This window comes from Bos indicus x Bos taurus, chromosome 24 (genome assembly GCF_003369695.1).
Source record: "Bos indicus x Bos taurus breed Angus x Brahman F1 hybrid chromosome 24, Bos_hybrid_MaternalHap_v2.0, whole genome shotgun sequence".
In the NCBI taxonomy this organism is placed as follows: domain Eukaryota; kingdom Metazoa; phylum Chordata; class Mammalia; order Artiodactyla; family Bovidae; genus Bos; species Bos indicus x Bos taurus.
The window spans coordinates 39276194-39292684 of NC_040099.1; the positions used below are offsets into that span (position 1 = coordinate 39276194).

General features: G+C 47.3%; 1 protein-coding gene across 1 annotated transcript in view; it reads right to left on the bottom strand.

Annotated features, from left to right (window-relative positions):
* Positions 1 to 15939, bottom strand: part of EPB41L3 (erythrocyte membrane protein band 4.1 like 3) — a 240242-nt gene extending 224303 nt beyond the window's left edge. Inside the window, exon 1 of the mRNA XM_027526373.1 lies at positions 15852 to 15939. The gene's annotated coding sequence lies outside the window, so the exon portion shown is untranslated. The remainder of the gene's footprint in view (positions 1 to 15851) is intronic.
* Between the last annotated feature and the right edge of the window lie 552 nt (positions 15940 to 16491).

The following is a 16491-nucleotide window of genomic DNA, read 5'->3' on the forward strand; positions in this document are numbered from 1 at the left end:
GACAGGGAGGCCTGGCGTGCTGCGATTCATGGGGTCGCAAAGAGTCGGACACAACTGAGCAACTGATCTGATCTGATTCTGACCAGTGTGAGATGATATCTCATTGCAGTTTTAGTTTGCATTCATCTGTTGATTAGCAGTGTTGAGCATCTTTTCATGTGACTATTGGCCATCTGTGAGACATTTTCCTTTTTAATGCAATAGCACGAAAGGGCTATGGGGTTATCAATCCCATACAAACATACAATTACAGTTAATTCAATCAGATGGCTTTCCTACTCGTATCAGGATTGATCAGCAGAACTAAGGAAATGATAGCTTTATTTGGGAAATAAAGAAGGTAATACAATTGGAACAAGGAATGTATTGGGGGAAGAAAGCCTAATGGAAAGACTAGAAGTGAGACTCAAGAAAGTATGTGGACATCAGAGCCCAGAGAAGTGGGCAGGAGAAGATGAATGAGGAGTCAGGAAGAGATGCTATATATGAATTAAAAGATTTTCACCTTAGGCTGTCCCCATGATGAGGCACCACTGGCTTCCTGTCTGAGTCCCAGTAGTGGTACTAATAATTCCAACATATTCTCATGACACAGACTGAGCATAGTTGTCTGAACTAGCCTAGAAATCTAACCATAATTTTCAGTATCTTCTCTCCGGGCTAAGAATTCAACATTTCAAACAAATACTAACAAATGTACTTTTGGAAAAACAATTCTTCTGTAAAATGGGGAATGACTGTATTCAGAAAGTAGGTCTCTGCCTTTTATCAATCTAATCATCTCACCCCTAGGACTGAAAGGCCAGAGGTTGAAGAAAATAAGCATTTCTGTGCTGTTACAAACAAAATGCACTACATCCATTAAAGGGCTCTTTGATCATTGCTCGCCTTCTGCTTTGAAAAATAACTCAGAAAAGGAGTGCCGAAACTTGTCAAAGTATATGACTGCATGCATTCCTTGTGGCATGAGTTTGTGCTCGGTCGCTAAGTCACGTCCGACTCTTTTCGACCCCACAGACAGTAGCCCACCAGGCTCCTCTGTCCATGGGATTCTCCAGGTGAGAACACTGGGGTGGGTAGCCATTCCCTTCTCCAGGGGATCTTCCCCACCCAGGATCAAACCCAAGTCTCCTGTGTCTCCTGCATTGGCAGGCAGATTCTTTACTGCTGAGCCACCAGGGAAGTTCAATTCCTTACGGGGTTGGGTTGCTGGGGGGTGCAGAAGTATAAATGTTTCAAAGAAGACCAAGGGCTCAAAAAGAAAAAAAAAAAAAAAAAAAGACTCTGATGGCAACATTGCTCAACCTGTTCCAAAGGGCACAGGACTTCTGAAGCCAGGCTTCTCCCCTGTGTGAGCACAGCTGAAAAATAAAAGGCTTCAGGATGTTCAACGTCACTGACCTCATCCTGTTCACATCTCTGATGCTGACTTTCACATCAGGAACAAACTGATACTTTGGTAGGTCAATGCCCCAAAAAGCCAATTTCTGAATTCAGTGTGTCTCTCTGTAAGCAGAGAAGAGTCAACACAGAGTAGGGGAGAACCATACCATCAATTTCAAGCAAGCAACCTCACAGGGACAGATTCAGCTTGTGCTTACAATCAGGAAACCATCGGACCATTGTATCAGACCACTGAGACAAGAAGGCACCTGGAACTGAGCACAGTGTTTTTAGCCTGGGTAGAACACACATGCTCACAGCTCTCTGACTGTTGGGTGTAAAGGGAAATCCAAAAGTCTACAAATAATAAATGCTGGAGAGGGTGTGGAGAAAAGGGAACCCTCTTACACTGTTGGTGGGAATGCAAACTAGTACAGCCACTATGGAGAACAGTGTGGAGATTCCTTAAAAAACTGGAAATAGAACTGCCTTATGATCCAGCAATCCCACTGCTGGGCATACACACTGAGGAAACCAGAAGGGAAAGAGACACGTGTACCCCAATGTTCATCGCAGCACTGTTTATAATAGCCAGGACATGGAAGCAACCTAGATGTCCATCAGCAGATGAATGGATAAGAAAGCAGTGGTACATATACACAATGGAGTATTACTCAGCCATTAAAAAGAATACATTTGAATCAGTTCTAATGAGGTGGATGAAACTGGAGCCTATTATACAGAGTGAAGTAAGCCAGAAGGAAAAACATAAATATAGTATACTAACGCATATATATGGAATTTAGAAAGATGGTAACAATAACCCTGTGTACGAGACAGCAAAAGAGACACTGATGTATAGAACAGTCTTATGGACTTTGTGGGAGAGGGAGAGGGTGGGAAGATTTGGGAGAATGACATTGAAACATGTAAAATATCATGTAAGAAACGAGATGCCAGTCCAGGTTTGATGCACGATACTGGATGTTTGGGGCTAGTGCACTGGGACGACCCAGAGGGATGGTATGGGGAGGGAGGAGGGAAGAGGGTTCAGGATGGGGAACACATGTATACCTGTGGCGGATTCATTTTGATATTTGGCAAAACTAATACAATTATGTAAAGTTTAAAAATAAAATAAAATTAAATTAAAAAAAATAAAGGGAAATGCAAACCCCTCACTGCAGATACAAGGAGATACAAGCAGAGACAAGGATCTTTAAAATATCACTCTGATGAACTCAGCCACTTAAACTTTTTTGAAAACAGATGAGCAGACATGCTTAGTTTGCATCCTGGTTCATGATGCTAAATCAAGTTTTTAGGATTCTTTGCATTTACTGAATGCCTACTATGTGCTCTGCAACGTGGGAGACCCGGGTTTGATCCCTGGGTTGGGAAGATCCCTTGGAGAAGGTAATGGGAACCCACTTCAGTATTCTTGCCTGGAGAATTCCATGGATAAAGGAGCCTAAACGGCTACGGTTCATGGAGTCACAGAGTCAGACATGACTGACTGACTAACACTTTCACTTTCATGTCCTCTGTATTAAAGGACAGCCTCACAAAAACCTGGCTCTTGGCTATTAAGAGAATTTGGGGATTAAGAGGCAGGAACTTTCAGTTGTGAAATGAACCAGTCATGGGGATGAAATCTACACCATGGGAAATATAACCAATCACTATGTAATTAATCTTTGTATAATATGTTGGGGCTTCCCTGGTGGCTCAGACAGTAAAGAATCTGCCTGCAGTGCAGGAGGTAACTAGACTTACTGTGGTGATCATAGTGTAGCATATTAGTTCAGTTCAGTTGCTCAGTTGTGCCCGACTCTTTGTGACCCCATGGACTGCAGCATGCCAGGCTTCCCTGTCCATCACCAACTCCCGGAGCCTACTCAAACTCATGTCCATCGAGTCTGTGATGCCATCAAATATCAAATCACAACACTGTGCACCAAGAACAGACACAGTGTTTTAGGTCAATTATGCTTCAAAAACACTCTCAGAAAAAGAGATCAGATGTGTGGTTGCCTGAGCTGGTATGGGGGGAGAAGGAGGAAGTGGATAAAAGTGGTCAAAATGTACAAAGTTATGAAATAAGGAAACACTAGGATATAATGTACAATATGATACATATAATGAAGACCTGAATGTTGCTGTATAGTATATATGAAAATTGAGAATAAATCCTAAGACTTCTCATTACAAGGAAGACAAGTTTTTGCTTTTTATTTTATTTTGTATCTATATGAGATAATGGATGGTCACTAAACTTACTGGGGTCATCATTTCATGTTGTATGTAAGTCAAATCATTATGCTGTCCACCTTAAATTTACACAGTGTGGTAGGTCAATTGTTGATGTTGTTGGTTAGTCACTAAGACATCTCTGACACTTTTGTGGTCCCATGAATTGTAGCCCACCAGGCTCCTCTGTCCACAGCATTCTCCAGGCAAGAACACTGAAGTGGGCTGCCAGTTCCTTCTCCAAGGGAATCTTCCTGATCCAGGGATCAAACCTGCATCCCCTGCATTGGCTCTACCACTAAGCCACCAGGGAAGCCCTGTAGACCAATTATATTTCAATAAAACAATCAGGAAAAGAAAAGAGTTTTGGTTGGGTTTGTTGTTGTTTTAATACTTTTATTTATTTATTTGTGCTGGGTCTTAGTTCGGAGAAGGCAATGGCACCCCACTCCAGTACTCTTGCCTGGAAAATTCCATGGATGGAGGAGCCTGGTGGGCTACAGTCAATGGGGTCTCGAAGAGTTGGACACTACTGAGCGACTTCACTTTCACTTTTCATGCATTGGAGAAGGAAAAGGCAACCCTGGTGGGCTGCCGACTGTGGGGTCGCACAGAGTCAGACACGACTGAAGCGACTTAGCAGCAGCAGCAGGGTCTTAGTTGCAGCAATTGGGATCTAGTTACCTTACCAGGGATTGAACCTAGGCTCCCTGCATTGGGAGCACCGAGTCTTAGCCACTGGACCACCAGGGAAGTCCCTGTTGTTGCTATTTTTGAGGCAAGGTCTTGGGCAATATTCAGAAGCAATGGGCAGAGAAAGAAGAGCATATTTCTTTGACTCTGACTAATTTTCTGTGAACACAATGTAACTTGCTTTACGGAATCCATGACACCCAGCACTCACTCTGATCCAACACAGTGAAGTATAATGTGAGGAAATGGTTATTTTCCTTGTTTTGGTTTTTCTATTTTTCAACTCTATTTCTCAATCTTGTTAAAAGTATACTTTTGGTCAGAGCAATAATTTTATGGGTCACTTTTCCCAAATCTTCTCATTTCCAGGCAATAAGTGAACCACACTCCCATAGAAAGTCACCAGTGGCTCAGCCCAGCTGTTCTTTTATTTATTTGGCTGTGCTGGGTCTTTAGTTGTGGCATACAGGATCTGGTTCCCTGGCCAAGCATGGAACCTGGGCCCCCTGCATTGGGAGCAAGGAGTCTTAGTCACCGGACCACCAGGGAAGTCCCAGCCCAGCTGCTCTTTGAAGCTTCAAACAGCTCACTGCTAGAGCCATTTGCTACACTCCAGCCCTGCCCAATGGACCTTGACTTCCCACTAGACTAACAGCTGGCCAGATGTAACCAACACTTCCTTTCCTTAAGCCAAATGGAGTCTAGGAGAAAGCATTCTGAAAGATGTGCTATACTTCAGCCTGTGTTGATCACTCCAATAGATTTTAGTGAAAACCACACAGATAAATCATCTTCCCAGGCTTTGTAAAGATTACTTAGAATATCTTTGAGACCATCCAAATCTAGGAGGAGAGGTGAAAGGGGAGGAAGATAAAATGAAATTCTGGATAATGTGGTTAAAGAAAGTGTTGAGTCAGTTCCGAAAAATAGGACATTGTCATCAAACTAATGAGATCAATTATCCAGAGAACAAAACTATACTACCTCTGCTTCTAATAATACTACTATTATTATTGTTACTAAAGAATTGTTTAGTATTTGGTCTTGCTTCCCTTGTAGTTTATTTTACTGAAGTGTAGTTGATTTACAGTGTTGTTTTAATTCCTACAATACAGTGAATTTAGTATTTTTGTACAGCAGACCCTTGCAAAGTGATATTTTCATTTCCTTGAGCCAAAATTATGTTTCAATAATGCTGACGTGTAAAATCGATCATGAAGTTTATGTGATGCTATCAGGTTTAGAAAACAAAAGGTTTTTTAAATCTATGATGATGTTTTCAGATTGTAGATTTGAAAGCTAGAGCAGCTGTAACTCCATCCTAAAGACGAATAAACAGTCATCCAGGGAAATTAAATGCTGATAAACCCACAATCTGGAAAATTACATCACTGTTTATTTTTCATGAAACACAGTTATCTCCTAACTGTATCTAGGGGGTGGACAAAGCTACACTTAAGACAAAATACTATGTGAAATAACCTGAAAGATAAGTGTATACTTGTATTTTGAAGGTATAAGACATACATCAGAACATCATGATATTTTTCACTGAGTGAAAAGATTTGACATCTGGGTTGCACATACACTTCAGCAGCATTACTCATTGTTGAATTACCTAATTCATTTTCATCTTTAATATGTTTTCCAAAGAAAGCAAATGACTAAGAATAGCACATTACTCATTCTTTATAAATATAATGTAGATGATGTTGAAATATGATAATATTCCCCAAGATTCATAAAATTTATGAAGGAAAGTATCTAAGCCACCCAACCTTTGAAGAATGAGATCTCTACATTTTAGATTCTGTTATTCCAGCATCTAATCATAGGAGAAAAAGCTAGGGGCCTCCCAGGAAAGAACCCAAATCAAAGGGGAAGAGATTCAAAGTCCAAGGTCAGCAAGGAGTGTGGTGCAAGGTGGAAAAGCTTCCTGGTTGCCCATCTAACTTTCTGCCCTTTTGTGCCATCAAGCTTACTCCACCCACAGCCAGAGTAAGCCTATTTCTCACTTCCTGTATGACTCTCCTACACAAATTCCTTCCATGGGTCTGCATTGCCTGTTTGATAAACTCCAAGATTTCTCAGGTGGTGCAGTGATAAAGAATCGGTCTGCCAGTGCAGGAGATGTATAAGATGTGGGTTTGATTCTTGGGTCAAGAAGATTCCCTGGAGTAGGAAATGGCAACCCATTCCAGCATTCTTGCCTGGAGAATCCCATGGACAGAGGAGCCTGGTGAGCTACACTCCATGGATCACAATGAGTTGGATGTGACTGAGCACGTGCGTGGAGACACACACACACACACATTTCATAAGCTTACAAGCTTGGTATCCTTGTTCACACATTTACTGTGTGCCAGGGATATTTTATGAAACCATGAAACTGTAACAGGCTTGGAGTGTGATACAGAGTATGCCTGGTTCCCTCGTGTCTGGGTCCTGAGTGAAGGAGCCACTTCACGTCAATCACAGAATCCGCCAAGAGGCTCTGTTGTGTGCTGGTGTCTCCAAGACAAAGGGCTGAATGCTGGACCTCATGGGGCCACGAGGACAATGCTGCCAGCTGAGCAGTGATCCAAGCACTACCAGCGTGGAACTTGTGGGCTGCCCTGGTGGCTCAGATGGTAAAGAATCTGCCTGCAATGCAGGAGACCCAGGTTTGATTCCTGGGTTGGGATCCTGGAGAAGGGAATGGCAACCTATTCCAGTATTCTTGCGTGGAGAAGCCCATGGACAGAAGAGCCTGGCAGGGCTACAGTCCATGAGGTCGCAAAGAGTCAGACACAACTGAATGACTGACACTTTCACTTCACTTTTCTACTGAACTTGTACTCAATCCAGACTTTGGGAAAGCTGGGGAGCACATCACCTGCTGGCCTCATGGGCGCCTCTCTATTGGGTTCAAGTCAGGGTGGGTTTAACAGCATCCTTGGGTGCATCTGGGATCTTTGATATCAAATGTCATCATTTGACATCATGGTGGCCTGAATAAAAGCAAGTGAAAATGGTGGAGTGCAGGCAGCCCGGAAGAATTTGGTTTCGCAAGCCAGGGAGTGATCCCCAGGGATTCCTAAGGTCAGTAGGCGAAATCTGACTCTATTCAGAACTAACACGATTGCAGGTGGCGATAGAGTGAGTCGCATTACGGTTATTAAGCTCTTTGGCCTGGGAAACATGGCTTACTCGTGCATCCACTGTAAACGGAACTGCTTTTTCAAGAAGCAGATCAGCTCTGCCCAGCTGAAAAAAGAAGGTGCAGCAGTTTTACCTAATTATCTTGGTAATTACATGATCAATGTGGATCACTTCAAGATCAAAGAGTCTAAATGAATTTGTCATGGATTATTTTAGTGCAGAGACAAACGTCTGCGACATTATTTTTACAACATGAATGATGCAGAGGAGGTAGATCAACATAATAATCATTTCTATTTGATCTTAAAATGCAGACATATTTTGCAGTAGAATCGGCAGGTTTATCTTCCTAACTGAATTGTACTTTGGTTAAAAAAAATTTTTTTCTAATGTGAAAAGTGCCAAAAAGAAATCACATTTGTTTTAAAAAATATTTTCTTTTTTCCATTTGCAGATGCAAACTATTATATATAGAATGGGTAGACAACAGGGTATATAGCACAGTGAACTATATTCAGTATCCTGAGACAAACCATAATGGGAAAGAATATGAAAAAGGATATATCCACAAACACACACATTTCTATATGTAACTGAATCATTTTGCTGTATGGCAGAAATTAATGTAACAGTACTTCAATAAAACCTAAAGAACAAAAATTTCCTTGTATTTGAAATAGTTCTTGTGAATCTTCCACGATGGACTTTTATATCGAGGAGGTTACAGAGATGAAGAGATTTCTATGGCAAAATGCTGATTTTTTTTTAAACTATCAGAGTAGTAATTAAATGCTGTGTCTCTGAGATGCCATTCAGTACTTTTGTTGTTGTTTCTGTGATACAGAACACTATCATCTCTATTAGCCAGTTTGGACAGTGTCCTAGATAGGAATCAAACATGTGGCTAAATGTTCTCACACACTGGATGACCAACATCTTTTCTATTTTGTAATGTATGTATACAGACTATATAAACACCATGTGTTAAAGTCTATATAGCACAGACACAACAGCTCTTGATGACTTAGATCATCCAGTTGCTCAGATTTCAGAAGAGGTTTGAGAGTATAATTCAAACATCATTTAATAAAGTGTCTCATTCCTGACTATTCAAAACCTCAGCACCTGAACATGCCCTATTTTCTTCCTACTTGTTCATTCCTCGTGTGCAATGGGCTGTTTATAACTATTTGATGAGGATGGATTTATCCTCTCAGGTTTGAAAGCTTGTATATTTACGACTGTTTGGAAGCATTTCTGTTCCTGGAACTTGCAAACTGGCAAGCTTTTTATAATAACTTGTTTTCCAACCTGTCCTCAAACATATTGTATGCACAGGAGGATAGGCCTAGTCTTTTCATTCTTCTCCATCAGAAACATTCAAACAACTACCCATGCTAATGAACACATGCATGATTATAGATTTTGATAATATAGTATGTATATCTTGTAAAGCAAGGAGCTATGAGAGGAATCAGATGAAAAGCTTCCTAAAAGGAATTCTAGATCAGACATTCCTGAGTCCCAGACCAAGAATCTTTCCTTTTTCTGGCTGCATCCAGCATTTACAGGCATCTTGCCCAGGATACCTGTTTCCTTTCAGCCCAATCACTGTCAGCTTGGCTTTCCCATACTCCAGCCTGCTTTGGAAAGCTCTGTCCAACTCACATGACTAGAAGCTGATTTCTACAATGAAGAATGTCAATAATGCTACAGGTTCCTCCGGCTGCCAAAGCTTGAGTCACTCATGTAATTAGACCAAAAGGAGGTAGAGTGTGGTTTGTGAACCCTCCAGATAATTGCCTCTTTTCCACTTTGTCTGCAAAGACCTGATCAAGGCACTTCTTCCTCCTACCTAGGTTGGAGGTAGGTCTTGACCTGGGTTTCGAGCATCCTTCTTTCATTGTCTTTCTCAGGCTTCACGACACAATCATTCATTCAATGAAAAGTGATGGAGTCTCCACTCTGGAGGGTACCACTCAGTGATGAAGACAAAGATCCATAAGTTCTCAACAGGAACACACCACGGAATAAAAACATGGTATTTGCGTGAGGAAGAAGCATAGATCTGCTGAAGGGGAAGGGAGACCTTCTGAGAATGACCAGGGAAAACAGAAGGGAGGTGGTGTTTGAGTTAGACCTTGAAAAACCAGTGGGATTTCAAGAAAATACAGAGGGGGTGGATCTCGGTTGAAGGAAGTAGATGAGCAAAGGATGTGGACACAAAACCGAAAGATGTACATTCAAAACAGGGACAGGGACTTTCCTCGTGGTCCAGTGGTTAAGACTCTGCCTACAGTGCAGGGGGTGTAGGTTTGATCCCTGGCCAGAGAACTAAGGTCCCACATGCCAAGGTGTGCAACCAAAAAAAAAAAACCAGGGACAGATGTAATGGGTTTCCTGCTGGGGGCCAGTGGGAGGTCACACTGAATGTTGAACACAGATTGAAAGGGCTGAGCGCCTATCAGGAAATAGGAGAGACTTGAGGTTTGGAGCCAGGCAGCAATGTCATCACAGAGAAGGCAATGGCACCCCACTTCAGTACGCTTGCCTGGAAAATCCCATGGACAGAGCACCCTGCTAGGCTGCAGTCTATGAGGTCACACAGAGTCGGATACGACTGAGCGACTTCACTTTCACTTTTCAGTTTCCTGCATTGGAGAAGGCAATGGCACCCCACTCCAGTGTTCTTGCCTGGAGAATCCCAGGGACGGGGGAGCCTGGTGGGCTGCTGTCTATGGGGTCGAACAGAGTCAGACACAACTGAAGCGACTTAGCAGCAGCAGCAGCAGCAATGTCATCAAAATTGTCCAATCAAAGGACTGAGTGGGAAGCTCAGGTTAGGGGGTGGGATAAGAGTAGGCTGGGAGGACAATACAACAGTCCAGACAGGAAGAGACTGGGGAAGGGAGCAACAATGGGAGTCACAACATGACTACTGGCATTTCTGTGTATCTACAGGGGAGCTACGTGAGAAGAAGAAGCAAAGAAAATGAAGACCAGGCTTCCTGCCTGGAGACTGAGGGCACGTACTGGTATAAGGGAGAAAAGCATGAAACAGATGAATGAAACATTGAGATCCATCAAGTCCAAGTGACTGTGGAACAGCAGGGTAAAAATATCTACTTGGCAGCTGAAAATGTGGGTAAAAGTGAGTTGCTCAGTCGTGTCCGACTCTTTGCAACTGCATGAGCTATACAGTCCATGTAATTCTCCAGGCCAGAATACTGGAATGGGTAGCCATTCCCTTCTCCGGGGATCTTCCCAACCCAGGGATGGAACCCAGGTCTCCCTCATTGCCAGCAGATTCTTTACTAGCTGAGCCACAAGGGAAGCCCAAGAATACTGGAGTGGGTAGCCTATCCCTCTCCAGGGGATCTTCCTGACCCAGGAATTGAACTGGGGTATCTTGTATTGCAGGCAGATTCTTTACCAACTGAGCTATCAGGGAAGCTACTTGGCAGCTGAAAATGTGAGACTGGACTTCTAAAGGAGGCTGAAGAGAATGACCTGGTGATAATTCATCCAGTCAGCCTACATTCCTGGACTAGCAAACTGGAAGCTTGTTGCCAGGGCAGCTAACCTGGAAGCCAGACCAGATGTAAGGCATTTACATGGTACTGATTTCTCACTAGGAAGCATCTTTCCCCCCATTTTCCTGATGGAGATGCTGTGGCTCAGAGACCTTCCGTAACAACACACTGGAGCAGCAGCAAGGACCGACTGCCACCTCTGGCCCTTGCTTTCCCACTGAGATGGGACAGCTCTCCTCCTCCTTCTGCTCCCGAGTCCCCAGGCACCAAGTTCTACCAGGCGCTCCTGCGCCCATTCACATCTTTCCTCCCGTTCTGATCTGGGCTCATTCCACTTGACCAAAACCCTCTTAATCGGCCCTGATTATATGCAGTGCTATTCCCTATCACATCACTGTTCTTAACCTAGGTAGCCGCTCACTCTCTGCTACTGAGGATTCCGAGATACTGGACTTTTAGCTCTGGTGTCCTGAATTCTGTCCAGCATCCCACCAGGATAGGAGCCCTAGTATTAGCTTTGGGCCCTGTGACCGGTGGCCCTGCAGAACACAGGTGGTCCATCTATCAGACCTGCTTTCTACATCATGTCATCAGGACACAAAAAGCTGCCCCAAAAAAGCAGCCTCACATGCCACTCAGGTAGCATTAAAACACAATGATTGTCTTCCCCGCAGCAATCTGGTGGTCGCTTTGATTCCTCCATCACTGTTTCAATGACTCCCTGGCAAAATGATAAACCAGAAACTTTATAACAGCTATTGACGTTTCTTCCATCTTTACTGTGAAGATCATGGTTCAATAGCTTTCAACATCTCCAGCCCCTTCAGCAGCTCTCCAGGGAAAGTCCTGTTTTCTTACTAATTGTGGGTCTTGCTATTCCTGGTTAACCAGTTCTGATTGGAAAAATATAGGTTCTATGTGTTCGCTCTCACCGGCGCCTTCCCAGCATCTCTGATAATGCAGGAGCCATAAATGGATTCTCACCGCATGGCAGGTGAAAATGATTACTCTCCTTCCAGACCAGGAAGTGGCTGCCCAGAATGGACCATGACTCATCCCACTCCCTGGATCTTTTTAATGAACTATTCACTGCTCTGACTTCAAGTCCTACACAAATCATCCCCTGCTTGAGTTTTTGCTCCTCTTCCCCATTTTTTAATTTTCAGAGATAGCATATTAATATTCAGTGTGCTGTGAGGTGAGCTGGTTACGCAGGGTGAGGTGTAGCATGAAGAATCTTAGGCTTCAAGAAGAGAAGAAACAGAGAGGCTTGGAGACTGCTGTTACAGAGAAGAAGGGTAGGCATGGAGGAGAGAGAGGGCGTGAGGGTCACAGCTCAGGAGATGGCTCTGGGAGGAATAGACAGGCAGGCTAAGCTTCAAAAAAGTTCTTTTTTAAATATATAATTAATTTTTTTCTTTTTCTTTTTTTGCCACACTGCACAACATGCGGGATATTAGTTCCTTGATGGGGGATGGAACCAGGGCACCCTCTATTGGAAGGCAGAGTGTTAACCACTGGACTGCCAGGGAAGTACTGAGAAAGTTCTTATTAGTCTGTTTATATAGTCCTCTTCCTCCTCCAAATCCAAACCACAGGACTGTCCTCAGTCAGGTGCCCCTTGCTGCTGTCACTCAAAGCACTGAGATCTCTTAACTTTCCCATATGTCTACACAGCAGGACCAAAATCACGTTTCCTTTTTGGCTTGCCAACCAGCATGTGAGGACAGAGGCCCTGTCCTATTCAACCTTGAGCTCCCAACATTGGAATAATGAGTTTATCTACAGTGGATTGAACCTTTGTGAAAGTAGTGAGGTCTCCATTTCTGGAGGAATCTGAGACTGTTACAGAGGGGCTTTAAACATGCAACAGTCATTCTGTTATTTCTAAATTTCCTAACATCCTAAGTGGGCTTCTCCAGTGTCTCAGCAGTAAAGAATCCATCTGCCAGTGCAAGAAACGTGGGAGATCCGGGTTTGGTCCCTGCCTGGCGTGGGAAGATTCTCCTGCAGAAGGAAATGTCAACACACTCCAGTATTCTTGCCTGGGAAATCCCATGGACAGACAAGCCTGTCGGGCTACAGTCCATAGGACTGCAAAAGAGTCGGACACAACTGAGTGACTAACAACAGCAACATCCTAAGTGCATTCTCATAAGTGATTTTATCAATCACAAACGGTTTTTTAAAAATGTAACTAAACTACGCACAATAGGCCTCAAAATGACTATAACACTCGGTTTAAGATTCTGATTTTTAATAATGATTGATCCTAGAAATTATTAAATGTTTTTTTCAGGCCAACATTTTTAATTGTAAGTACCAGTCTATATGTGTTTGTTGAACACCTACTATATTTCCGGCCCTAGAGAAAAAAGAATCAGAGCCCTGCCCTCAATAACGTACACCATAGTCAGGAGGAAACCTCCCTTATGGGGGATTACACATCCTAGCCGAGGTATAAAATTTTAGTTTTACACCCCTGCTCCTGGGAACTGAGAATGTTCCCTGAGGTTACTGCAGTTCTAAGGAGCCCATTAAAAAGCCCTCCTTGGAAACTACTGTTACAGGCAAGGATTTTAACCCCTTGGTGTCATGAAGTCTCTGAACGTATGTAATTGATCCAGGAGGGAATGCCTGTGACAAATAAGAGAAGGCCTGCAAGGTCATTTCGAAACCAACGTGAACTGACCGCTTCCCTGCTGCAAGTGAAGTGTCGGTGCACCCCGCCCACCGCGTCTGCGGACAATTCCAGTCTGGGAAGGACGAACCTCGCCCGGCCCTCCAGTAACTATCCTTAGCAGAAATGAATCCAGACCCCGCGCGACCAGATTAGAGTCTGTTTCTAATCAAATGGAGTTTAGATTTAAGCCGGAATTAAAATTGGGATTTACAGCCCTTTCCACTTTCATTCATTTCGTGCTTTCTAGCCCCTTCCCCGCCCAGTCTTAATCCAGTGCACTTCGCAGGGAATTACACAGGAGTTGACCACGAGCCGGGGCTGGGGGCGCGGGAGGCTGGAGCCTTCCGTCCCCTAGGAAAGCGGCGGCCAGGGCCCGGAGCCCGACCTCTGGCCTGGGCCAGCCTTGCCTTGCCTAGGGGATCTTTGGCGTTTCACTGCGCTACCCGCGTTCTCCCTTTCCGCGTCTTTGGGCGCCGCCCTCACTCCCCGGAGGATTTCGCCTCCAGCATCTCCGGCTTTCCCTGCGTAGAAGCTCCACTTCTGCAGAATGAAAAGCGAAAGCCGCGGCCGGCGGGCGGAGTTGGGGGCCGAACGCGCCGCGTGGCTACTGCTTGGGATCCGCAGCGGCCGCGAGGGCGATCCCCACGAGGCACCGACTCCGACCTCAACTAGCGCTAGTGGGCGTCCCCGGAGCCCACCGCAGCCCGGACGCGCCCCCCGCCCACACACCGGAGCCGAGCCCCCGTGCACCCGCGGCCCCGGGAACTCTCCACAGCTGGTCCCCAGTCTCTCCCACCGCCCGCGCAGCGCGCCCCCCGCCGGCCGGTTCCTCCGCCTCCGACCCGGACGCACCAAAGGCAGTTCGGTGGCTCAGCGACCCCAACTTCGGCTTCCCGAGGGACACGACACTCTCCGCGAAGCGCGGACTCGCCTCCACCAGCCTCTTCCCGAGGTCCCTACAGCCGGGCGAGGAGCATTCCTCTGAATTTTGGAAACCTGCCCCATTCGCCCCGGGAGAGACTGGATCTCCGTCCGCACCTTCCGGCCAGATGATAGCCACCCCCAGACGCGTCTAGGTGGAGTGGGGGTGGGGGCGGGCAGCTGGAGCCGGAGGAGAAGAGTCAGCAGCGCTGAGTTGCTCGGTGCAGCTGCGCGGGGCCGGCGAAGACGGGTGGCGGGGCCCTGCGTCTCCGCCGGGCAGGGGGAGCCGGCCCCTGCACCTCTGCCTCACTGAGGAACACACACACGCATACACACACACGCTCACGGCCGCCAGCACCCCCACGCCAGATCCCGGACACGGAGGTCAGAGCCACTGTCCAATTCACAGTAGGGTCTGAAACGTCCAGATGGAGGCAGATACTCTCGCCTCTTCTCCGAGGTTTCCAACATCCCCGGAGGCCCCCCAGTTTCCCAGAGCGAGAGAGGATCTGGCTACAGAGTTTCCCCTCCCTGGGCCAGCGGTTCAAACTGCAGGAGGGGCGGGTGGTATGGACAGAGGGAGCACTCGAGAGCGAGACCGCGCCACCTCCGCCCTCGGCGCGGAGAACCGGTCCGCCCCACTCGCCTCCAGCGCACTGCTGGGCGGTCGGGGCAGAGGAGCGGGACCCCGGGGCGCTCCAACTCGGGCGAGGGCAGGGAGGGGAAGCAACAACCCCTCCACGCGCCGGCCAAGGCACGGATCTCCGAATAGGCTGCGCCGCGGGCACGGAGGGGTGGAGGCGAGAAGGGCGGAGGAGTTGTGGGGCCGGGAGGGATGACGTCCTCCGAAGCCCGGGTCTCGCAGAGACTGAAGGTTCTTGAGCTCGCCGGACCCGCGCGCTCACTCCCGGGGTTCGCAGAGGCGCAGCGCCCGGCTCCCGCTGCGGCTCCCGAACGGCGCGCACGGGGGCGATCCTGGCCCGCGGCAAGCAGGGTGCCCGCCCTCCCATCACCGCTGAGCCCCTCTCCGTCCATCCCTCGCCGCAAGTGCCCAACCGGGAGTCTCTGCGCATTTCAGGTGGTTCCGGGCAAGCAGCCCCCGGCCGGGGCAGCCTCGCCCCCTGCCTCCCCTTCTCCCTCCTCGACCTCGAGCCAAGGGCAGGCGCCCGCGCCGCGGCCCCTGCGCACTGGGCGAGCCAGCGTCCCGGCCTGCGCCCGGCTGGGATAGGTGGAGGAAAGGCGCTCACCTGGGTCGCCGGGAGTGTCCCTCTCCGGCCTCTCACGAAGCCTGGTCGCCGCTTCCCGGCACAACCTTCCTCGAAGAAAAAAAGTAGCGGAAGGGCAGAGGAGAGGTAGGGCTGCTCACGGGTCCCTGCGCAGCGGCTTTTTCCTGCGGATTCTCCCGCGTCCGATCTCCGCTCGGTGGCGGGAAAGGGCTCCCGGAGGCCGGAAGGGGCCGCCAGACCCGGGCCCTCTTGCGGCGGCGGCGGTGGCACCTCCAAGTTGCCACCTGCAGCGCGCGCCAGGCGCCTGTGACAGCCCGCGCCCCTCTGCCCGCGCCGACCCGCCTCCGCGGCCGCTGGTTGGCTGCGCCCCGCGCCCGGGCAGTCCCGGCGCTCGGCCCCGCCCAGCTCCGTCCCCGAGCTGCGTTCCTGCCCAGCAGCCCCGGGCTTTATAGCCCGCGAATGCTGCGAGCTGCTTGGGCTTCGGCAAGGAGGGAAGGATCGGGTACACACACGCGCAATTTTGTGTCGGCCGGGGATTGGAGAAGAGAGATACGGTGTGACACAAGCCCTTCGCGCGCCTGAAGGGGACCTGGTAACTCGGCTCCTTTTGCTGGTATTAAATCTGTACAGTTTCTGAAAAGAGTTCAAGTCACGGCAGAAG